This window comes from Poecilia mexicana, unplaced genomic scaffold, assembly GCF_051168715.1.
Source record: "Poecilia mexicana isolate PSO_F unplaced genomic scaffold, ASM5116871v1 scaffold_5, whole genome shotgun sequence".
Lineage (NCBI taxonomy): Eukaryota > Metazoa > Chordata > Actinopteri > Cyprinodontiformes > Poeciliidae > Poecilia > Poecilia mexicana.
In genome coordinates, this window is record NW_028263374.1 from 5340432 (window position 1) to 5366307 (window position 25876).

The window sequence follows — 25876 nt, forward strand, 5'->3', positions numbered from 1 at the left end:
CATGTGCTCATGTACGTAACAACACTGTATTTGCTTCATACTCGGGCGTACGGAATCAACAGGGTTGTAACCGAATATTTTTGGTGTAAAAACTTGTGCCGTTACACTCCTGCTGTATGGGTGCTGAGTGTGCCTGGTCTGTCAACAGGCCACTTGAATTGGACCAAATACAATCTAAGGCTGTGTTCACACTGCAGCCTGAAATGACGCAATTACGATTTTTAGTCAAATTTGATTTTTTTTTTTGCCGTAGCCTTTCACACTTATATGTGACCTGTATGTGATCTCCAGTGTGAACGGGCAAACGACCTGAAAGTGTCCCGAATGCGCAGTAGAGGGCGCAGGAATGTCACACTTTGAGAGCATGCTCAGTGTTTCGCCAACCGCCATGAAAAGGAGACGGCAACACTTTATTTGAAGGGGGGTGAATAAGACCGTTTAAACTTTACCTTTAATAACATAAAGTTACCTAATTTTTAAAGTGCAATCAGTAATACTTTTATAACAAATTTATATCAGTAATGATTTCTTGGTTAATGTCAAGCTGTCATAACAAAGACATTTTGAATAATGTCAACTTTGTATTAAAAGTGTCATAATTTACCGAATGACGCTTTATGACAACAGTCATAAATATTCATGAAGGCTTATTCGTGTTCATGACAGGTGTTATGTCATGTTTATGACAGTGTCATGTCAGTCTTATTCACCCCCCTTCAAATAAAGTGTTACCAAGAAGAAGTGCTCAGTGTTTGCGGAACTAAACATGGATGTTAACAACTGATTTTGAAGTTGTTGTCTGACCGGAGCAGCACTTTAACAACTAAATCCTCATTATAGTCCATCATGGTTATTGTTTTCCTTTCTGCCTGCATCCATCAGATGCAGAATAATGAGACTTGTCGAGTATCAGTGACGTTCAGGTCGGATGAATGCGACAGGGATGTTAGGATGCATTTGAATCAGCTACGTATCGGATACCCAAGTAGCCTGGGTAGCATTCAAAAAGAATCCGACCTGTGTTGTTCAGACTGTCAAGAACAGATCAGATATGAGTCGCATTATGTCAAAAAAAAAAAAATCAGAATTGGGTCACTTCAGGCTGCAGTGTGAACACAGCCCAAGTCACAAGTCTTTGTTGGGTCTGCAGTTTTAAATAAATCACTAGCAGGTCATATCAAGACAGAGTTAACATGTTGACATTAGCTGCTTAGATTAGATTAGATAAGATTTATTGTCACTGCACAGTAAGCAGTACAAGATTAATAGCACAGATCTGCTCAGGGCTTTTAAAAACAAACAGTGACTCACCTTCTGTTAGTGTAATTGGCTGGATTGGCTTTCTAGCAGCCTATCTTAGCATGAAAACATGTCAACAGGACTGAGACGGGAGTATATTCAAGATGGTAAACTTATATATTGAGTCACATAACTAAAAAAAAAAGTGTAAACGTAACGGTCCTACACCTCTAAGTTACTAAGTTTAAAAGCAAATAGTTGCCCTTGACGATATTAACTTTAATGAAGAATCAAACTTTGATTCAGATTAGCATGAATAGCAGAAAATCCCGATCAGCACATCCCTGTAAAAATCACTTAAGAATGATGTACATCAGTTAAGATGTTGTAGGATAGAAATTAAGCAGTGTAGATGAAACATGTCTGAACAGCTCCAACAAACTAATGGGGATGCTCGATTTAGGCCTCTTAATGTGACCTTATCCAAACCATTATCTGACCACAAAAGGCTAAGCTGGTGGTAAAACGAGCAGACATTAGAGCTGCCCAGACGTCCTGCAGTGTCACCTTGACTGCTGATATCTGCCACAACACCCTCCAGCCAGGGGAGGAGGGCCGGCTGACAACAGGTCCGTCAGTAGCACTTCGAGGGGTGGAGATCGGAGGAACGCGTTCCTCTGCCTTCGACAGCAGCCACAGCGTGCAGCGTTAGCATACAATCCATATTCATGTGTGTTTTCCCTTTGACTGTGTCAAGCAGCTCCTCTCGCACATTTTGAGCCAATTTTACAATCAGTATGTCGAGCATTTTCTCCAGAACTCCCGCGGGCCTCTTGTGTATTCTCAACACGGCCGCCGCAGGGGGGAAAAAAAATTTAAAAAAATACATCAACAGGTCTCAAGGTCATTACCTCCTCTTTTTTTCATCTGCATGTTGGCATGTGTGAGGAGTTCGAGTCTTTTACAGAATGGTGAGGGAACAATAAAATGGAGAAAATGGCCGATGGTGGTTCAAGTGTTGTGTGTGAGCGTCATTTTAAGCAGCGTGAGCGTATTAGATGCGTGCATGCAACTAATTTAGTGCAAGTCGGCGGTTGTGGTTTTATTTCTTTTCCCACAGCATTGGCGAGGGTAACCAAGCAATTATGCCTGGGAGTATGTGTGTGTGTGTGTGTGTGTGTGTGTGTGTGTGTGTGTGTGAGAGAGAGCATAAATGTGTCCATCTGGGCGCAGAGTGTAGCATGCAGTTCCGACATGCCTTACAGGTAGAGTAAGCCGGAGCATCCTCCTTTGGTCCACTGACATTTCAGCGAGAAAAGAGGCCAGTTGATGTGGGGTTACAGCTTCCGTGAGTGTGTAGGAATAAATAATGAATGCTTAAGGAAGAGATCCCTGAAGCTTCTTTTCTTTCCATCCATCCATCCATCCGTCCGTCCATCTCTGCATTCGTTCATCCACCCACCAGGAGCACCAAAGACGGCATTCAGAGGCGTTCAGAAGCTTCTGTTATAAATATTTCAGCCTTCAGGTCACCAATCACACCCTCCTCCCCTCGGCTGATCTTAACCGCCACCGCTTGGTGATGACACAGACTTTTGACCCATAAAGCTATTGACAAAACACTGATAGTGAGTACATTCACCGAGACCAGTTGTCGGGAGGGCGGCAGGCAGCTGCAACTGTTGAAATGGCGACTCTTGAATGAATGCCGACTGGTGGATACCTAACTGGCTTCCAGAAAAAAAAGGTTGCCACAATGTAAATTATTCCACACAGACCTGCACCAAACTTTAAAAGTAGTAGCATTTTCACTTTTGTTGTTTTTTTTTGCTCCAGGAGAACAAAACAAAACGCCAAAACAGACAAAAGAACCACTAAACATATAAAGTACAATCTTATGGTCGATTCTCAAAACCAAAGATCCACTCAAAAACAGCATCACCTGCGAGGAGTTGCTTAAAAACCAAACCGAGACAGAGATCACATGTTAACCGCATCAGTGTTTGAAACTCCAAACTTCGTTCGCAAAGCGAAATGCCTATCCGCTCGCTGCCCTGACTCGGAGCCAGATCCCGCAGAGCATCCGTTATGAGCGAGAGGTCTGATCTCTTTTAGCCCAATGAGCGGCGCTGCTAGCGGCACGCATAAATCTCAGAGGCGAACAAAACGGATCAGAGCGTTCAAGTGTAAACCTGGGGCAAAGCTCCAGCACTGTACCTTCTGGATGCGCTACTCTTGGAAGGAAGGAAGCAAGTCCTGCAGAGGACCGAGATCCGGCATGCGGGGAGAGAGAGATGGAGGGGGGGGCAGAGATACGTACACATGCTGCTGCATGTCAGCTGTTATAAACAGACATAAGCCGTCAGATGTTTGTTCACGCACCTGTTTGGCCGGACTATACGCCATCCACTCCCGTCCTGCTCTGCTCGGATCCGGTTGGCTTGCGCTGGCAAAAGTGAGGAGCGAGTCTCACCCCCCACGCAGCCCGGTGCAGACAGCTCACTGTTATGGATGCACTGACAAGTGAAAGGAGGGAGGCGTGGCTTCACATGAGATAAATAAAAGAGGGAGGGAGAGAGGGAGGAGAGAGGCTCCCTCAATCTACAATTCAATTTTGTCCTCACTCTCCTTTCAGCGCCGTTTTGTCCTCCTCTTCTTTTAGCATATTCTCGCTCTTTTTAAGCACTCCCTCTCCTTTTTTTCCCCCCTTTCTCCCCCCCCCTCCTGCGTGTTATTTGTCAATGGTTTCCATTAGTTTGACTCTTTCTTCTCCTGGGTTGCTTCCTGTTTATTCTTTCTCCATGTCGCATTTTCCCTCTGCCTCTTCAGGCTTTTTGGGCTCTCATTCATGAGCAAACATGCTGCAGAGTTGCATGTGTGTATGGTTGTGTGTGTGTGTGTGTGTGTGTGTGTGTGTGTGTGTGTGTGTGTGTGTGTGTGCGTGCGCAGACACTGAACCAGGGCAGCTCTGGCCATCTGTTGGAGCCTGTGAGCTTCACCTATTCACAGTCTCATTAAGGCAGAGGCACACAGAGGAGCAAAAGAGAAAGGAATGGGAGGGAACGAAGGATCAATCTTAACGCTGCAGGGTTGAGGAGGGAAAGCGCGGCGTGGCAAACACACTCTCTCTCTCTCTCTTTCTCTCTGTCACACACACACTATATCTGTCAGGCTGGCACCTCTGAAGAGAGCTGGCATGGGCACGCCTTCTCACTGGGTTCAGGCATTGAAGGGGATTTGGCTCACAGCGTTTGAGCATGTAGACAGAAAAGAAACGGACACCCAAATCAATTTATACAGAAAATAAAAACAGCCGTGTTCGGAAAAAACACACACACACAATATCAAAGAACACTTCCCTGACAAAGTAGTGCCAAAAATGTGAATAAACTTAAATAGACAAGATCATGGAAAACATGGGACATTTATATATATATATATATATATATATATATATATATATATATATCTAGCCCGGCTTCGGCTAGATATTCCTCCCGAGTGCGGGCGTAACCTCCTATTTCTGACCAGAAGGAAGAGGTGCGACGGAGGGTAGCAGAGGGCGGAGGCATCCGTCTCTGTCTGCTCCAGCCGTCCCATGATGGATGCGCCTGTTTATCCCTCTCTGCAGGTTATTTAGATGCAGTCACAGCCAGAAAGATTAGTGATGGGAAACTTCTGCACCTCTCTGCCTCTCCTCCCACCTTGTCTAATCAATAACACTCTTATCTATAATCAGCATTTTGAGGCATTTCTTCATGGAAATATGAAGAACTGAGAGAGAGAGAGAGAGAGAGAGAGAGAGAAAAAAGAGTAATTGTCCCACTCCTCTCGATGTTTTCAATTACAGAGTCGGCTATGGATCATCTGCGTGTCAGCAGGGCTAAACAGGTTATTTGTGTCGCTGCGGTGAGATGAAACCATGCTGAGAGGGAAGAAAATAAAAATCAAAACGGCATTTCTCTGACCAGGATTGTTTCTGAAAGAGGCAAAAACAAATGGTTTACCCACAAAGGGAGCAGACAGCACACAGGTAGAACAGGATGCTCCAAGTCAGACGAGAGCTAAATTGAAATTTCTGGTTTATGTGCGAAACAGTCTAATTACAACATCCCCACAGTGAATCATTGAGGAGGCAGCGTGCTGTGGGGATACGTTGCTTCAGCGATGACGGGGAGATGAAAACGAAGGGAGTCAGATGGGCTTTAAAAAAGACGTGCTGCTGACGCAGAGCTTCACCTTTCAGCAGAACAAGAGCCAGAATCACAAAGCAAAAATGGAAAGGTTTGGATGAAAGCATATTTATGTGTTAAAATGGCCTAGTCAGTGACCAGAATCCAATTAAAAGACTTAAAAATTGATGCTTGAAGTTTATATCTATCTAGTCTGTCAGAGCTTAACTGATTTTTAATAGGACTTTCAAAACGTTCATGTTTTTTGATGTTGTCCTTTGTGCAACGCAAGGACCAAAAAGTCAAGACGACCTTCCAGAAGCTCATTTATTCAGCAATGACGTGTCATTCATTATATAGTGACATTTTTAATGCAGATGGAAAGTAACAGTGTGATTCTAAACACCATCCTTCGGTTTTTATGACTGAAGAGGACAGACAGGCTTAAATGACCTCGCAGGATTTTCCACTACCTGGACTGAACCATTATCCACCCAGGACTACAAATGATGCAAAAAAATCACATAATGAAACGCAGGTGTTTATAAAATTACAATACAAACATTAACTCATACTACATTTAAAATAATAAGCAACATTTATCATGTTATAAAAAACACAATTTAGGTAATACTTTATTTGAAGGTCTGTGCATAAGACTGACATGACGCTGTCATTTTAAACAGTACGTAACACCCGTCATGAATATGAATGAGTCTTTACGACTGCCGTCATGAAGTGTCATTCACTATATAATGGCATTTTTAATGCAAAAATGCATTAAAAATGTATCACAGGTGTCAAATTTGCATTATTTGGTAAATAATGACACTTAAAATTAAAGTTACAGTAAAAACTTGCATTAAAAGTTCATTAAACGTGCCAACTTTGCATCAGAGGTAGAGCTGGATGTAAACAATGGATGAAGCAAGAAGTGCCTAGTATGAAAATAAATTATGAATGAATTCAGCATCAGTGAAGCGCATCACATCACGGTTCTACTACTCCTGGTCGTAAACCATTCACACAAGAGTCAGATTTAATTAACACGAACAGCAACACCCACACGCACAAAAACTAAATAAAAATAAATTGGAATCGAGTATCAAGACCTGCTGTGTGATCAAAGCCTTACTCTCAACACGAGAACCAGGAAGCAGCCAGGCCAAGTAAAAGACAAAAACAAAAACACATTTCTTTCAAACAATTATCTTAGTATTCCTCACATCCATCATATTTAACCCCAAAAAATGTGCGGTACATTAACACGGGTCTTGTGTAAGGAAGGTGAACGCTGCTGTGACGAGGCGCAGGCCGACACCGAGCTGGACGAGCGTGGCCACAGAAACGCACATCAACACACACAGACAAAAACCACCCATGTAATTCAGCTGATAAATGAATAAAGGCTTTAGCAGTCCTCCCAATTACCGTCTGTTTATTTCAAAGCACGATACGCCAATTTGAAATACAACAGGAGAAAATATCAGCTGAAATATTTATTCTGTGGCAGCGGTGACGGCTCGCCTTTAAAGTGCAAATCAGGTGGAGGCGCATCCTAAAAGACTTGCAGCTGTAATTACAGTGAAAGGTGGATTTAAAAAGAGTTTTCCCCAAAACTTCATAGTTAAAGCTGAAGTATGCAACTTTTACAAAAAATGTTTTTTATATATATTTGTTAAAGCTATCACTATGCCGCGACCGCAGAATATGAGACGTGTAAGTGCTGCTCAAACCCTCCACCACAATACAACCTGCTATGAATGGTCAGGCTGGTTAGCATAGCCGCTGATGATGGCACATAAACACTTTTCTTGGAACAATAATTTGTTTCTCTGTCTTTAGCGTATTTAGTAGAGTGCACACGAGGATGATTGACAGCGCTAAGACCCTCCTCCTGGCTCTGATTGGTTGTTTTTGACTGGAAGCAGTGCATTTCATAGACATAATATAAGGATAGACGCCTCATGGACCGCTCTCGCCTATTGTCGCTGACGAGATTTAGGCCGGCCATCTTGGAGCGGTACTCCACTCCACTCAGCGTTATGCGTTTAGCAGCTCAATGACGTATCAGCGGATTTAATCGATCATAACACACTTTTTTGTTACTGTAAACCATATTCAAACATCTATCAAAGCAACATTTATAAACAATTGTATTTTTAAGTATGTTTTTAATACATAGTTCATCATATTTAAATATGTTTAGTAGCTATAACAATAGAATAGGAATGGAATATTCTGATATCGATGTATGAAGAGCATATTACAAAGCACACCCGTTCATAATTTATTTAATAAATTATTTAGTAATATCAATACATATTTTATATAACTATACAAACACTAATAAATAAAGATTAATAATGGCACAAATAAATAATGATTAATACTGAATTATATATATATAAACATGTGTGTATATATATATATATATATGTTTTTCAGCCGACGAGTCCAAAATCTGATGTGAGATTCATCCGTGCTGCAGTGAATCCGTCTGTCTTTATAGATATCTCCCTCTTCTTCCTCACATCGTGTCTTTAGGAAACTTTCAAAACAAAAACGGAAGATTTAGGATGTATCTTACTTTTGACAGACTGAAAGAACATAAATAATAGTCTTTACCACCTGTGTAAACTTGCCGGTGAATGTTATAACACATAATATAAATTTTATAGTATGTGTTATATTGTTTCATTTCTAATATAGGCCCTTGTGTCAGATAATCTAAGTCAATGTTAGAGAATAATTATTTTTTTAGATTTACGGAATCTCAGTTAGCCTTCATAGCGGGGCTGAACCCGTATTACACCAAGCACTGTAGCTAATATTAGCTGGTATCTCGCCGGTGGACATAAATACAGTAAAGTAATATTCTAATCACAAAATATACACAATAATATGTCCATCTTACTTGTGAAATGTTGTCTGTGGAGCCCTCACATCAATAATCCATCGACCAGAACAACAATATCCCTCAGTGATGAGGCATCTCCTGCTGTTTTGATTGAGCAAAGTAGGAGGGTATACCGCTCCAAGATGGCCGCCGTATTTCCTGCGCCGGAGCGGTCCATGAGGCGTCTATGCTTATATTATGTCTATGGTGCATTTCTTCAGTAGTAACATTGAAGAAATGTAACCTTTTCACAGATCGCCCATCATATTATATTATCACGACATGGTGACGGATTTAACAAATGAGAAAAAAATACATATTTCTGTAAAAGTTACATCCTGCAGATTTAAGTACTACTTTATGCTTGTGTGTAAAATAAAATACCAAACAGTACGTTGCTATTTGTGGCTATAACACAGAAAAAAAGGTGGAAAAGTTCAAGGGTCATAAAGACTTGACAAGATATCATTGTGGATTAAGATTCTAACAAATATACATAAAGTCAAGAAGTTAAATTCTCCAACGTGTGCATGTATTAGTCGCATAAAGAAGCCATCTTACGGCTCTTTCATGCTAGATTACAGACGATTCCCCAGACACAGCCATGTTTTTCCAGAGCCATGCCGGCATGCCAACACAGCAGCCCAGTGACACCACTTAAGCACATGGTTTATTCATGCTCGCTCTCTCTCGGTCCCTCTCAAATGCACTTAAAGCTGTGTCATGCTGCTGACTTCTAATTGGGCTCAATACAGATCAACAGATGCGTCTTCCATCAAATCAATCGTGAACAGAGCAGCGTTTCTTATGCAGCTGGGATTCATCTCAACAGATATCACCCCGGACAGAAAAGTAATTTTTAAAAAAAGCACCTCAATAAAAGCTGTAAAACATAGAAAAGTAGTTAGTCCACTCTAGAAAAAAAGTCTTAATGTTAGACAAAAAAAAAAAATAATAATAATAATAATCACAGTTTAAAGCTTCAGAGAGAGCCCAGACCTTGGGGAACACGTTTTGCTTTTCTGTTTTCTGCTTCATTGAATACGAAGTGGGAGAGGCCTTGTGAACAAGCCTTTGCATGATAATGTCAGGGCAGATGCATAAATAAAACTGAAGGATTTCTCCTCAGATAGGACAGAAAGACAGCCATGTTCTATCAGGCCGAGATCTTGTCCTTGGCTTCAAGTATGTTGTAACAAATGAATTTGTTCCTCCTCGTGCACTTTGTGGGCCAGGCTAATAAAAATATCCCCGTCAGTTGACAGCATAAAGAGGAAAAGGGCTCACTGCAAATGAGGCAGACCACCTCAATGCCTTCCTTTCACCGACTCTCCCGTCTCTCAGAGTTTTACTCCTATTATTTTTGCAGCCTGGGCTCGTTGGTTCAAGGCTGACTTCTCCTCATCGCCGCCGAACAGGCGCACAGACATATCCCCAGCGGGCTGTCCTCTGTTCAGCATAAATCCCTTGTTGAATGTCTATGTCACCATGACTACATTATGATGAGAAACAGAGCTGGTGAGGAAAAGTCCCAGAAGCTAAAAATGTAAAGACTCAAGGACAAGGGATCGGTAGAGCCGAGGAGGAGAGAAGTCCTTGTGTTGCGGAGCCTTTCTGGTGCAAACAGCACACGGGCTGCAGCAGGTTCCCATTTATCCTCTGAGTGCATTGCTTGAGGCTTGAGGCAGGCAGACGCGCATCTGTGCCTCTTACCAAGCATGCTAAGGCTCAGACATGCTCTAAACTTCAGTTTGCATTCATAGAAAATGTCCTGACCTACTAAAGACACAACCGTCACAGGGTTAAAACGTAGCGCACGTCCAGCTGTGCCCGTCGCTCCAAGACCACATTATGCATTCTAACAACACACATCAAACATCGCCCTGGTATAATGAATTCAATTCAGCGCTTCTGTCATATTTTCCAAAGGTGCCACTGAGAACATAAATAGCAGAAGCACGTGTTGTTTTTGATGCATTGTTCCACATCCTCGGGTAATGCCATAATTCATTCAAAAACATGAGAAAGGCAAATTAGTTGTTTCAGCTGAAAATGTGTGAGGTCTTTGGTATCATCAAGGCTGTGCTAACCGGATGTCACAGGACGCACAATGCAATGAATTTACCAAGTCAGATATTGGCAAAATTAACTTTATTCCATGCATCATAGTTTATACATCAGAATATCTGGTAACACTTTATTTGAAGGGGGTTGAATAAGACTGACATGACACTTTCATAAACATGACATAACACCTGTCATGAACATGAATAAGCCTTCATGAATATTTATGAATGTATTAAAAGTGTCATAATTTACCGAATGACGCTTTATGACAACAGTCATAAATATTCATGAAGGCTTATTCATGTTCATGACAGGTGTTATGTCATGTTTATGACAGTGTCATGTCAGTCTTATTCACCCCCTTCAAATAAAGTGTTACCGAATATCTTTATAACTGAAAATGACCAAAATATTGTCGCTCTTGTTGAGTCACATCCTTCACTATTTCTTGTTATTTTCACACAAATACAAAACACTACGCTGATTTCATTTGCTCTCGATTTTTAAAATACTCTGCCAAGATTTAATCTAAGAGTACCTGGGCATAAGATTCATTCGACATGGGCAGAGAGACTGGAACAGAATCAGATCATTTCCAGGTTGACTGAGATGAGGTGTTACACCTCCACAGGTAGCCATGCTACAACACTCTTCAGTGAAAAAGTTGTTACTGACAGAAGATTCAAGTTACAGTGCTTTGAAAATGTAACTTTCTCCCTTGCAGATTTCCACTGATCTTGATTTCTTGTCACACTTCAAAGCATAAATCATTCATTCGTCAATTGTCTAAACCCACTCAATCCTTATAGCGACACCTGGTGGTTGCCAGTGTTGCTCTGCTGTCCTGTAGCCTGACCTTTCAGATGATCATGAGGCGTAGTAAAGATGTATAGACAACAGAAAAAAAACGGATGCTCTGAGAAGGGCCAAAGATGTTTCTCGATTGCTTCTAATTTATTTCAGATAAGATCATCAAGTGTTGGTTTTCCAGGTCTGTCAGCTTGTCAGCCAGGTTCCTTTTGAGTGCATTTTTATTATTCAGGTCTGCATGTGGCTAGTGAAACTGAACAGAAGAAAATGCCATTAATCAACGTTAATTTGCCATTTAACAAAGAGAGCAATTGCTTTTTCCAAATAGAGCCGAGTTGCTTTGAACTGCTTTCTCTCCTTAATAAATATAATTACCACTTCAAAAATCAGATTTTCTTTGTATGACTTTAAGAGTTGTTTGATGATCCGAGTTACTTGAGACAAAATACTTCTTTCTCAGTGATGCATCTTCGCTGTCAGGGAGGTTTTAAAAACAAAGTCAGAGGAAGAACAAAAGCTGTAAGAGGGTGTTTAAAAGGAAACTACTGTTCAACACGTCTTCATCCAGGCAGCTCGTAAACTGTAACAGGGAGTGAGACATAAAACAGACACTAAGCAGGATGAATGTGTTGCGTCAAAGTTGCTTGGTTTTATTGTGTGTTGAACTTTCAATGTCTGTCCGCTAATGAATGTGTTGCATTTAGAAATGTAAACTTTTAGGAAATCTCTCAGCTAAAGTCTGCATGTACTAGTAAAAACAGACTGAATTCACACAGATTGACAGATTAAGGGTTGAGATAAATAAGCCCAAATCATTAACATATACAGATGAGAGTATAATTTCTCTAATCACTGGCAGATTTGGATTAAAAATTATTTTCATCCAGCCAAAAGGTTTGAATCTGGTAAAAAAAAAAAAAAAAAAATCCAATTAAGACGATCTAAAATCGCAGTGCTATAAACTATTTTTCCGTTTTAACAAGACTGTGTATATTATTATTATATATCATGTTGTCTGAAGGGAGAAGATAGTGTTGGGATTAATAACCCGTTTAGAAAATAGTAGTTTGTTGTTGGTTGTTTTTGCTGCAACTAAGAAAAATCTCAAGCTGTGACAAATGTAGAACTCGCACAAGAACTAAAAATGAGCTGAAAAAGAATAAAATCTTCTGTCGTTTCCTCTTTCTGAAGACAAAATGAATGATCAATAGTCAAACATGAAAAGTTAATTCAACCTGACAGTTAGAAGCTGACAGAAAAGGATAGTTTGGCAAAGGAAAACTGTAAACTAATTGGATCCGTCATAGAGACAAACACACACCCACAGAGGCGCACACACTTTGTTCCCGTCCGTCTGTTCTCCAGCGCTGCAGAGGTTGTGGAAGTGTTGGCAGACCGTGGGATCCGCAGATCAAAGAGCAGCCCCCCTGTTGAGGACTGCAGTCCCAAGGAACACAAGCCGCTATGGGCAAGAGCCAGCATCACATCCCCAGCTAATTAACCAAACCCCCTTTGACACCACGCTATTTGCATTCTTGATGTACAGCACTTGGAAAGTATCTGCTTCACATATTAAACAAGAAGCTTGTGGGTTTGTCTAAAAAGGCACCCCAGTGCTTTCAGCACAAATGCATTGGTAATCACTTTAAAACGCTGTGAGAATAACTACACAGAGAAGGTCAATTACTCAAAAAAAAAGAAAAAAGGTGAATTTAAAACTTAATTAAAACAAAAGACTTGAGCGAACTTGATTGCTCTTGACTCTGATACAGCCTGGCGCATGCAGTGTGATTTTGAGGCAACCCACAGTCGAGGTACAATGAAGGACAGCTAAGTCTCGAGAGCTCTGAAGTGTGGCCTTTCGATCTCACCACTCACTGGAGTGAAAGAGTGGCGTGAATTATGGATCAACCGGCCCTAAACGGCCATGTAGATCAGCGACGGGTTGTGTTTGGAGTCCTCAATAATTAATTACTTGTTTGCTACTGAGTGGACCTAGCTTCTCTTCTGTGTGCCTTTGTGTCTGCAAACAAACACTGGCTGGCATGTAGAGATGTGAGCAGAGCAGCAGAAGAGCCTGCTGTGAAGACCGACATCAGAAGGAAAGGTCAACAACGAGGCAACGGGGTGGGGTCAGGGATAGACTTAAGCAGGGCCAGGGAATAAAGCAGTATCCCAAGATCTGAACATCTTACTGCCGAATCTAAGAATCAAAATACAAGACAGGACCATGTATCTGAACTGGCAGCCAAAGATGGAGAGTTTTGGTCACAGAAGCAGCCAAAAGGTTTGTAGAAACTCTGGAGGAGTTGCAGAGAAAGCAGAAGGATCTATTAGTTATGCACAATATAAATTTAGTCTTTATGGAAGAGGGGGTCAAACAGAAAGTTGTTGTTACAAAAGAGAAAGGTTAAGTAGTTGTTTTGCAGTTTCCAAGCATTGTAGGAGACACAGCAAACAGAAGCTCTTCTGGTCACATTAGCTACTAAAAACCTACTTAGTGAAACATGGTGGAGGAAACAACATGCTATCTTTCACCTGGCACTGGGACATAAAACTGCAAAAACACAAAATATTACCAAGTATTTTTGGTCTAGTTGCTAGTGCAAATATCTTAGTGCACTTGAAATAGGAAAAAACTAACTTATAAGTACCTTTTCAGCAACATGTAGGAGCTTGTTTTAAGTCAATAATTCCTTAATATTGAGGAAACGGTGCTAATTTCACTGGTAGATTATTTCACTTATAACATGGGGAAAATATTTTGTTGTTATAAGTGAATTTATCTGCCACACCTGATGATTGAATCATAATCGGGTGTTAACATGGCCCAGTGAAAGTTCAGGCCTAAATCCATTTGACAATCTATGACAAGACTTAGAAGTTGATGTCCATCCAATCTGAGCTGGAAATACAAACCAAAAATGTATGAGTGAAAAATTTCACTTTTTGCATGTGTAAAAGTGATCTTTCTCCCTACCTAGTCCAAAAAGACTGAACTGTAGAATAGTAGTCATAAAAGAAAACATCTGTCATTTTCCTTCCACTTCAAAATTATACACAATTTTGTGTCAGTGTATGCAAATAAAACACATTGAAGATTGTAGTCGTAAAGCGATGAAATGCAAAGCAAAAGTTTGACAGGTATGAGTACATTTGCAACGCACTGCATGTGAGCACAGTCTCGGGTGAAGCTGCAGGATTCTCTCACAAACCACTTACTCCCAACAGAGTCTCCAGTGTGCTACAACAGAACGACGCCTGTACAGCATATTAATGAAGTTATCTGTGTCTGTCCACTGCATCCTACAAAAACTGTAAGGACATGTCTTCCTTACCCTGTGGCCATGTCCCCATGGCTTCCCCAAAACAGCCAGCTAAGCAGACTGCAGTCAGGAGGGAGGATATGAGGCGGCTCCTCCCTCTACCCTGCAAGGAGTAAAATGATGAATTGTGCTAAATCCTATTTGGCAACTCAAATAAAAAGAAAAAAAAAAGACAGATTAAGCTAGCAACGCAAAAGCCAGAAAAGAGCTGATGCAGCCGGAGCAGGAGGGCCCATTAGAGAGAGGCTTCTGTCTGTCTTTCTGTCCAACTGGGTGACACCCCGTCCCTTAATGAGCTGTCTGAAGTGAAACAGGAGAAATACCAGCACAATAAATTACCAGGCTTATTTCTCCCTGTTCGTCTCCCCGTAGACATGGCTGAATAATCTTTCTATCCGGGGCCCACATCATCCACGACGAACCTCTGTCCATGCCCATGCTACAATCTGCAGGGCTATTTACATAACTACATTTGATGTTTCCAGCCAAACGGGTGACATGTTTTCTTCTACAGTTAATTAGATTCTGGAATTAGTTTTTCTAAAAGAAGAAAAAACAAAAAAAAAAAAGAGGATGATTTCTCTTGTGCTTAGAATAGGAAATATTCCCATTTGGAAGTGACAAGATAAAATTGTGTATGGGGCTAATTGCGTGGCAGCAGTGGCAGAATTAGAGCTGGGGAGAAAATTTATTTATGCAGTTAGGAACTAATACTCTTTTCCAGCACGAGTCTATTTAGCATGCTCGCTGTGAAGCGCTCACTCCGACATGGCAAACCTCATTAAGATAGAGCAAAGTAATTCACTCGAGGAAAAGAGCTAATTCCTCATATCTGTCTTTTCGACTCGAGATTTGAAGACAAATTGAAGTGAGGTGCAAAGGGTGTGGACAGGCGAAGGCAGACCTTTATCCTGACATATTAAATGCAGATTAAGGAGTCAGCGGTGAGAATATACCACCACTAAACCAATGTTGACATAATTAGAGAGCAAGCTGAGTTTTATTCAAGCCAACTCTTTACAAACCTGTCAAAAAAAATTTACATCTACAATCAACCCCAAAAATAAAAACACCTCTTGAACTCTTTTTAAATTTCTTAAAGCAACAGCTTGTAACTTCTGTGAATTTATTTCGTAAGAAGCCAACAGAACCCATTGCAAAGTATAATGAAAATATTGGAAAGTAATGCTGTATTCCACATGTAAAAACTGATAAGTGCGGCATGCTTTTATATGCAGCTCTCATGTTTCATCTCTTTGGGTTTTATCTCCAACTGATTTGCACATTTACCGATTCATTTTTTATGCTCCACTAATTGGGAACAAACGTCCAGAAAACAGCCAAAAACACAGAGTTACTTAATATCAGGGCTGAAAACTCACCTATTTTCAAGTTGCCTTTGATTAATAGTAAGTGGAACTTTGTTCAGTCTGATGTGGATTTGGTTGATTATTCTGATTATGACATTTAACACAATTATTTTTGACGTAATTTCTTCTACACTTGAGATAAGGCAGAACTAATTTACAAGTAACTTTTTAATCAAGATATAGGAGCTTGTTTTAAGGAAATAGTTCCTTAATATTGATTTTTTAAAACGAACTAGTTCCACTGGTAAATTATTTCACTTAACATTATTATAAATGAAATAATCTGCCAGGGGAACAAGCACTTTTTTAAAATAAGTATTGGGGATAACTGACTTCAAAACAAGCTCCTATATGTCACTGAAAAGTTAATTATGAAATAATTTTGTCTTACTTTATGTGTACTTGGATATTTGCACTATAAAGTAAAAACAGTTGGTAAGATTTTGTGTTTTTGCAGAGAAGCAAACTCAGATCTTCTAATGACCCTCTTTCCACAATAACTTTCTTTTTGCCATTTTTTTAGGAAAATGTTTGTCGAAAGAACGACTCAGTTATTCGTACACCTTCGCTGTAGATTCCTGCAGATCATCAACGAACACCACAGGCCTCCTGGCTGCTTTATTTAACACTCCTCAACTTCATTCCTGACCCGTCTTCTGTGTTATTTGATCTTCATGATGCTGACATTAAATTACACACAGGTGTACTTACTTATTCTATGGGACACTGCTTACACAGGATTATATTTACGGTACAATCTATTGAGGTTTATATAGGTTGTAGTGTGACAAAATGAGAAAAAGAACCAATAGGAGGAGTAATGTTGCAGGGCACAGTTTGTATTCAGTCTATGCCCAGCTAATGAACAGAGTTGAGCTCCTATCAAGCAGAGGAATAGGAGAACAGGCAGGAAAGAGACAGGAAAAAGAAAGTGACAGACAGAGGCCGGTCATCCGTTAACAGAGTAGTCCACATGGGATGTAGCATTTACGGAGAAAAGCCAAATGCCATAACAGTTAATCAGGCCTTGAATGCCATCTGCTTCATTACTCTTTACAACACTGCTGTGGAGCCACATTTCAAAAAATGGATGTACACTTTTCTCTATATTTGCAGGAGCAGCAATATGTGGATAAAATATTGTCACTTGTCTCCAGACTGATGTGTCAAACTGGGACACACGCAGAGAAAGGGAATGAATACATCATTTACGCAACCCACAGCAGGGCCGGGAGATGCCACGCCGTTTTACTCTGTGGGAAGTTGCAAATTTCTTTTGAATAACCAAGGTCTAATTGACAGAAAAACAATGTGCTGTCACTTTGCTGGTGCGACTGTCATTAACACATTTGTCTTTTTTTTTTTTTTTTTTTTTGGTACGTGCTCCGAGCCATTATTGTTTTGTTGGCCCCGATCCCTCCCCAGTGCAGTGAATACGTTTTAAAATGGTTGTGAGCAGAATGTTGTTAGCTGCGCCACGCTCCCTGGGGGGAACAAAACACGGGAACAATTGGCTCATTAGAAGGAGAGAGAGACTTCAAGCTGCAATATGGCTGGAACACACTCAGAGGAGACGCACAAAGTCAGCCAAGGAAGAGCACACAGATGGATAGGTGGGAGGGTACGCTGGGAGAAACAAAGGCACGTCAACGGAGCAGAGACAACTTTGTGTTCGCCGCAAAATGACGGTAAGATTGGCAAGAGAGCAAGAGACGATCTGAAAACATGAACACGTCTGAAAAGGAGTGCGGGAGGAGTTAAATGTCATGCATATTGGAGTCCAATAAGTTAATCAAGTAGTCCTAATCGCTTCTAAACAAATACAAGACTCTGGAATTAGTTTAAAGCACCTTTAAGGTGTGGGTATTACAGGATTTTGGTAATTATAGGTACTACAAGTCTGCATATGCCTGTAACCTTGAATTGTAAGATAACATTAAAAGACTTTTTATAATAATGCCTTATTTCATTCACACACACCTACTCATACTGGAGGCTGCTGAGGCGGGGGATTAAATCACCTTCTGACCACAGAACCAGAAGATCCACAGTCAAAGAGCTTCACTGCAGTGAAGGTAAAGTCACCCCTTTACCCATTTCAAATCAAACTAATTTTGATGTCAGATAAAGATAACCCAAGTAATAAGTTATGTTTTTAATAACAAATGGGGGGGGGGGGCAAGCAACCCAGGCCAATCTGGTGTCTTGCTAAGATAAATATATTTTCCACTATTAAATCATGTATTAACTGTTATTATCCACATTTTGGGTTGAATTTTGTCTAGAAGGGGTTACAAAGGCTTTGGGTCCTAGTGACGCGCAGTGAAAGCAATCATTCACACATAAAGAAAACATATCACAGGACTGAACCTTCCCAGGAGGAGCCATAATTACTCCAGCAGCCCATTGTGGCAGCGTAATGTTCTGGGCTGCAGTGCTGCTTCAAGAGCTGAACGACTTGATGGAGCCATTCAGCTCTCTCCTAAATGTGTTCCACAATTATTCCATCAAAAAATAAAGTTGTGTTCAAAACTTTTGGAATCGTAATATTTTTGTTTTTGTTTCAAACAAAAAGGAAAAAAACAACTTTACACTTAAAAAACTAGCAGTAAAGCTAAAGTGGGAAAACACACCGGACCTCGCTGTTAAGTTAATAAACATACGGAGGCATTACATAGCAGTTTTTAACACATATTTCCTTCAGATACATTTGGTATTTTCCACGCTTAATGCCACTCGACAAAGGTGCGCTGGTTAACGAATTCAACACAAAGACAGACGAACATTACACAAGCCTAGTTTATGTACTTTACCCAGGGCTAACATTAGCTAGCATGATATGCTAACAGGGACCGCGGCAGACAAGATATGCGACTGTCGTCTTAAGTTATGTAAGATTTCTTCTTTGAAAAAGGGGAGGACACTTTAGTAGTTATTAACGGTGAAATTTTGTGAAGCTTGCTTACCATTCACATTCTGTCACGTCACTGAAGCGAGGCAGCAAGCCCGGGAGTTCGGGACAGAGTTCTGACAGAGCAGTCAGAGTCATCCGCTTTAGTCAGCGCTAACCAATAGGAACACGTCTTACATCGCTCGTCTTTAGGCCCCGCCCAGGATGTTCATGTTTCCACCAATCAAAACTCTTCGAGTTCAATCAAAAAATGGATCGTCAAAAACTTAGGCTATGCTGTCCATAGACATAATATAAGCAAATAAAATATCCTTATATTATGTCTATGATGCTGTCAACCAAAACATTCTGACGTGCAAATAAAAGTTTATGTTCTGCAAATAACCTTTTCACTTCATGAGACAAAAATGAGTGATTTTAATTTTTTTTAAATAGTTTTTTTTTTTAAACAAAACGTTTTTTGTTTTTGAGATAAGTTTTCGTTTTTGTTTGAAACAAAAAAAAGTTATTACAATAAAAGTTAAAAAAAATATATAGATTTTTTTTTTTTTTTTGATTGAAGTGAAACAAATTTAACTCCATATAGTTTTAGACTTGGACTTTTTTGGTCAATGTGTCATTTAAATACTGAACCTTTTTAAACTTGACAACTCAACCAAGAAACAGGTAAACAGATGTAAGCATAACTAAATGTAGTTCAAAAATTATTTGATCATTTGGTTAAACTAAATGTGACTTTCAACATCTGTGTGGGGCTTAATTTGGACATTACATAAAAAAACTTTATCTCTAATTTTTCCAGTATTTATAAAGATAAGGACTGACCAACCTAAAACGGAAAATAAAAGCATGACCACAGATGTCCGGTAACTGGGAAAAATATCTGGCGGTTGTGAGTTTCCTTTCAAGCTTTGAAAAAAAAAAAAGGTAAATTAAAGAGTCAATGATTTTTTTTTTTTTTTTTACTTTTAAAGAGGAAATGGAAAGCAAAAGAGGACGTCCACTGAAGAGAAAATGTCTTACTGCACTTATCGAAAAAATTTGCACAAAGAGAATGCCAATATGCAGTTTTAACAGCAGAGCAGCTTTTACTCCATCTGCAGTATACAGACTAAAGGTTTCTATCTTTTAATGACACACAAAGTCCACAAAAAACAAGATTTATGGATTCTTGGAAACTCTCCAGTATAGGGAGAATAAGCAGATTTTTTCCCATCATGCCATTTCTGAGTACTTTAAAGGAAAAAAAAAATCAATAAAGTTTAATAAAGACTTTTTTTTTCTGTCCACATCCTGTGCTGCACAACCTCATTTCTGATGACTAATAACACCCATACTCTTTGATTAATGTGCAATAGAAAATGGGTGCTTTAGTGGGTCAGCTTCTACCTGGCAGCACTCCAAATATATTTTTTAATCTGCAATAAAGCCCTCCACTGGAAGCAAACAGGACAGCTGCTGCTATATTTACGCTCTTTATGCTCCTTGTGTGTGCCAGCGTGTCATCTCTTTTTGTTCCCAACTACCTCAACTGGCTAATGCACACATCTGTTCTCCCCATTGTTGCTCCTTATGTCTTTTACTTAGTGGCCACTGAGTTACTCACAAGGTCACTTAGTATTAAGGAGGCCTGACACTTAAAGCTTACAAAAGAGCTATAAAAGCATGTCTATCCTTGACATTTTGCTGTGCTTCAGTATAGTAACAGGGTTTTTTTTGTGGATAAAAGGTTTATTAACTGTTAGATCAATTGGACATTATTCAACTTTGATTGGATTTTTTTTTTTTTTTTTGAAAATTAGCTTATTGACTTCACAGTGCAGCACAGGTAGACTGCTAGATGAGAGGAGATACTGCAGAGTTACTGTCTACAGGACCAATTACTGCAGAGTTACCGTCTACAGAAACAGGACCTTTCGGTTAAAATTTATTCACTTGGTAAATAATGTTTGCAGGACACGGTGTGCAAGATGAGGAGAAAGAGAACCCGAGAGAGGCTGTTTATTAAATGTTATCGATTTTTACCATAATTCATCACACAGAAATAGCAAAATCATTTTTAAGAGAATCCACAAATAACGTTTTTAGATGTGCGGGTGTTTCATTTAGAGACACCGAGCCTAATTCAGTATGTGGGGGAGCAGGGTGGGGGCGTGGGGGTGTAAGACTGACTGTGTACTTAATCTTATTTCTAGAGAATGCAATAACTATGTTGGCAGAAAAAAAATGATTTTATACCCTCAGTGAAGTAAAATGGCCTTTTTGCCACCTATGGTTGTGAAAGAATATGTTGTAAAATATGAAAAATAAAATATTTAATAATTTCTGCAATGCAGAGGTTTCTATTATTGCAATTTTATTAGAACCAAATTTTACAAAATGTGATTGATCCATACAACCACAGAAACGACTTGTATCACAACATAAATTTGTCTATTTAAAAACAAAATGAAATAACTACCGTTGTTTTCCTCAGTTCTATTACTGGATGGAAAATTCAATTAGAAATAATCCACACACACTTTCACGCAGCAGTCTCTCTTAAGCCATCTTCAAAAGGTTCTCCATTCCCCACCATTCAGATGTCGAGTCAGCTTTGAGAAAAATCAACTAAATGACAATAATGATGTTAAGTGGTGATGCCTTTTTTTTTTAAATAAAAATAATACAGAGGTCTAAATTTTCACAAATGCGAGTCTGAATTGAAAGTAAATATCAAATTTCAAAAAGTGGTTTGCAAGTTGTTGTTTTTTTTATTCTAACCCAAAACTGTTGCTCTGATGTTTTGAAAGCAAGAAATATGTTCAGGTACTGCTATTTTAACTCTTAATTTTAAGTATCTACAATAACAAACCATATTTAACTGACAAAGTTTACATAATTCAGTCTTGAAAGGTATAAACTTCACTTCTAGCTGGTGATGCAAAAATCAGTCAGATCAACAATTGGCAAATATTCTCTTGATCGATTATAAATGGCTCTCACTCTCTTATGCATGTTTTAGTAAATAAAATAGATTTTAGATGAAAGCTTTGGCATTTAAGCAGCGGTCATGTTCCCTAACAGAGGGAGCTCACATTGTTGTTGCGGAAAGAAAACCTAATTATATCTAATTACATTTGTGTTTAAAAGTATTCAAGTTGTTTTTTTTTAGCGCATCAGTATACACAGTGATTAAATAAGTATAATTAATCAGAAAATGGTTTAGACTGGCACCACTTTGAAACCACTTCAAACATTTGACATGCTGACGTGAGTGAATCTTCATTATTCAAAGAGGATCTGCCTAGCATATAATAGGTTTAATATTTTCATTGGGTCACATTGAGAATAAATAATTCTGTGTTTTCCTTAGATGGATAGTTTGATGTTGACCAATTGGTCTATAACACCAACTTTCTGAGTCATGTTTGATTTTTTTTGTTTCCTTTTAAAAGAAGAAAACACAGGGGGGCGGGGTATTATAGAGATAAATACATAAGTGATAAAATGTTAAATCTGAAACATTTTATATTCACTCTAGATGGTAGATTTGGAAAACTCTTGAAATGCTTCACAGTATTTTAGTCCTTTAGTAATTATCTTACAAACAATAACATTGATTCCAAATTGATAATTTGATCATATTTTCAGGGGGAGAAGGAGAAAGCCCTATTCCAGGCCAAATTCTATGCGAAGAATGGTCTATTAAATTTGATGAAAAGGAATTGGAATTAAAGCTCAGGTGTTTCTGGAAAATTGTTTGGAAAATAGAGAAACAAAATTACAATTGGAGTCATCAAAATCAAAGGCCTGAGTCCACCACCTGAACATGGAGGGGAGGACTCCCTGTGACCTGATGACCTCATTACGCCATTCAGTGAAGAAACGCCACATCCCACCACAAGAGCCAAGGCTGGGAGATCAGGGCAGAGGAGAACAATGAATCAGTATAGAGGGGTTCTAGATATTGACTAGTCTCACGAATTGTGCATTCTCATTTTATTGTACTGATAGGTTTTCCTCTTTCTAACTTTTAAATTAGTAAATATTTAAAAAATGTTCAAGTCAACTTAATTTAGGATCACAATAAGACAGAAATGTTTTACTCATTTTTATTAACCACTTCATATTTTTGGGGATGTTTGGTCACCTAAACACATTAGCTTAGTTTTATGGGACATGTCCAGAGGGTTGCAACACTGAGGGCTGCAATCCATTCACTGCCTGCTGTCCCGCCTCATGATCATCTCCCCACCGAGCCGTTCAGCTTTGCCTCCAAGTACGAGGAGAGTTGGAGTCACTGTTACCAACTTCATTAAGAGAAAACAACAGCCACTTTTTCTTAAAGAAATCTAGCTGTTCCTTTAAGAAAATCATATAAAACTTTGGCCAAACAGCTGTACCAAGTTATGGCTCATTTCCCAGCTTATGTGTGGATGATTTCAAAACCAAGACTGTGTTCTTTATTTTGAGATCTTTCTTGAGCTGAGTAAAGTCCCTCCAATGACAGCATTGGGGGGATCTATAAAGGGAATAATGTATTTTAATTCAGTCATTGGATGGAAGACCTTTCTATGGCAACTATGTCAAGACAACTGTCCCAAAAAACAGGCTGAGTCACATTATCTCTCTCTCTCTCACAGACAGAAGGACAGGATCCAAGGAACACTGAGGAATATTGTATCACAGCAGCCTGTCCCTCTGCAGATGGAAAGTTTTAGGGCAGTCTGGAAGAAAGTTGAGCCGTTCTCGATGTCTCCAGTGCTTTGTTCAAACATTTTAGTAAAACTTTTAAGGACAACCCATCTATAATTAATGCACTTTATTGAATCCATAAACATCCCACACAGACTATTGTTACCAATTTTAAGGACCTGCAGTCAGATGAAAGGGATATTATACAGACCCCATTAGTTCATTATTTGTTCATATACAACTAATTTAACAGACAATATTTAAACCAGTTAAAGAAACAGCAGACTATCATCATCAGACGCCCCAATTTTGGGTGGATTTTTTGTAGGATTTGTGTATAATTTCCCTCAGATCTGCTGTTTTTAACAATGTAATTCAAGGGCCCATGTAAATCATAAATGTGTCAAACATTCCCTTTATTTATCCCCTGGTTGGATTATGAAAAGAAATGACCCCATAGGCACAACCGTGCAAAGAGGCCTCTTACTCACCCTGGCAGGTACCCAGAGGGCACACTCCTTTAGTGATGATGAACCAGCTAAGGATGAGTTTTCTTCTTAATTAGAGATGAAGGAATTTGGTAACAATACAAGGTCAGAGGGATCTGAGAGCACTGCGTCAATAACCTGACGAAGTAAAGGAGCTCTAACAAGATAACTCTGCAAGAGATCACTTTGTGGTTAATGCTCAAACTGGGATTTAATCATGTTTTGCAGATTTAACAGCTTTATTATTTAAAACACCATTCTCTGCCAGCTGGTCTCCAGCTAATAAACAGTTTCAAATTGGACTCAAACTCTTTCTAACTGGTTCACTGCTCTGTTGTCCAGATGACAAATGGTGCACATCCACACACTTTGAATGAAAGAAGATCTTAAAATAATATGTCTGTTTAATCCTCAGGCAGCTTGTGTTTCCGATGACTCAGGTTTAAGCCTCTCTTTAAGAACACTTTGTTCTTTTCTTTTACTTCGGCCATTTATATTGTAATAGCTTTATTTCATTTTGTTCAAATTTTGTTCTTCATTCTTACAAACAGAATTTATTTGTGGAAACAGTACAACATTAAAATAATAATCACAGAGAAGTACCAATGCATTTGCCACATTTAGTCAACAATTAAAACTAAACTAGCTTCCCTTACCCATCTACTGCTGATAACATTTCACAGCTCACAACATGCTGGACTAAAATGTTGGTTAACTTTTGGTTATTGTACAAGTTTAAAGCATCATACATTACATTTACTCAAAACTTGACCCGGTTCCTTTTTGCCTGAAATGTTGCATCAGTGCAGTGAAAGCCTCTGACTGTGTTGAGGTGTAAAAGTAGAGCCCATCTTTGTTGAATTGTTGGAGAGACTGCTATAATCATAAGGTCAGGAGTCTGCAAATTACAAACCAGAGAGCAACTGTTACATTATCTTTTGAGAACATTTTTTGATAAAGTGTAAAATGTAGAAAATTTTAGGTCATTTTAAAAGAACCACTATTTTATCTTTAATTTTGGGTTTTAAGATAGCAAAAAGAAAAAAATCATTTGCAAAAAGAGGATGGATACATTTTCTTCTATTGATTATTGATGTTTGTGGCAAAATACCGTTTCCAACATGACAAGAAAAAAATACTATCGCTGGTACTTTTAAAGTAATTTCGTTGCGTAAATTAAATGCAGACAAAACTGGTAAATCCCAATTTATTATTGCATCTATACTTTTTCCTTTTTTAATTGTTGGTTCTACAAATTATTAAGAGCCATATTGTGGAAAGTTCCGGAGCCGCAGGTTGCAGACTCCTAAACCAGAAAAGTTTAGCTCAGCGACGGAACGACCTTTCGGGTGGTTTCGCACTAACAGAGACACTCGGTGTTCTTTTGGCAAGTGACAAGCTGTTCTCACCTAAAAAATATCCTGTTAGCAGAACGGCCATAGAGCTCCTCTGGTTCGGGCTAGCTTAAACCCGCAGCGACCTCTTCCGACCGCAGAGCTTCTCCACCGCCGCCATGACGACCAGGAGGAGCCGGAAGAGCGCAGGTGTTACCAATCAGGCTAATTAAGGCTGCGCAGCATCCTGAACAGGGGAGCAGGGACGCATTTGATGCTGCTACACCTACCGTGACATTTTAAAACTAGAAAAACATCTCATAGTGCTTCGTGGAAAGGTTTGTTTTCTTGTAGTTGCTATTATTTTCAAGCTAACCCCAACAAATTAAATGTTGAGCTATTAAGCTCCAGCAAACAATAACAGTATTTTCTTTCAAGCACATCGACCTTTGCTTCATCAAACCTTTCAATAAAACTCTTAAAACTAAGTACTTAAAAAAATCATAGTCTGAATCAGAACTAAGGAGAACAATACACCAGAAATATGCATGTTGACACTGAAGTTGGAGCTTGACATACATTC

The 25876-nt window shown here is 39.3% G+C and overlaps 1 protein-coding gene across 5 annotated transcripts in view; it reads right to left on the reverse strand.

Annotated features, from left to right (window-relative positions):
- The window catches only part of sulf2a (sulfatase 2a), an 89918-nt gene extending 64397 nt beyond the window's left edge, over nucleotides 1-25521 (reverse strand). The window contains exon 1 of one of the 5 annotated variants that reach the window (XM_088005397.1): nucleotides 25369-25521. The gene's annotated coding sequence lies outside the window, so the exon portion shown is untranslated. Of the gene's footprint in view, nucleotides 1-18849; nucleotides 21103-25368 lie in introns of those variants that run through there. The other 4 variants (XM_088005398.1, XM_088005396.1, XM_088005399.1 and 1 more) reach the window with 4 other exon arrangements.
- Between the last annotated feature and the right edge of the window lie 355 nt (nucleotides 25522-25876).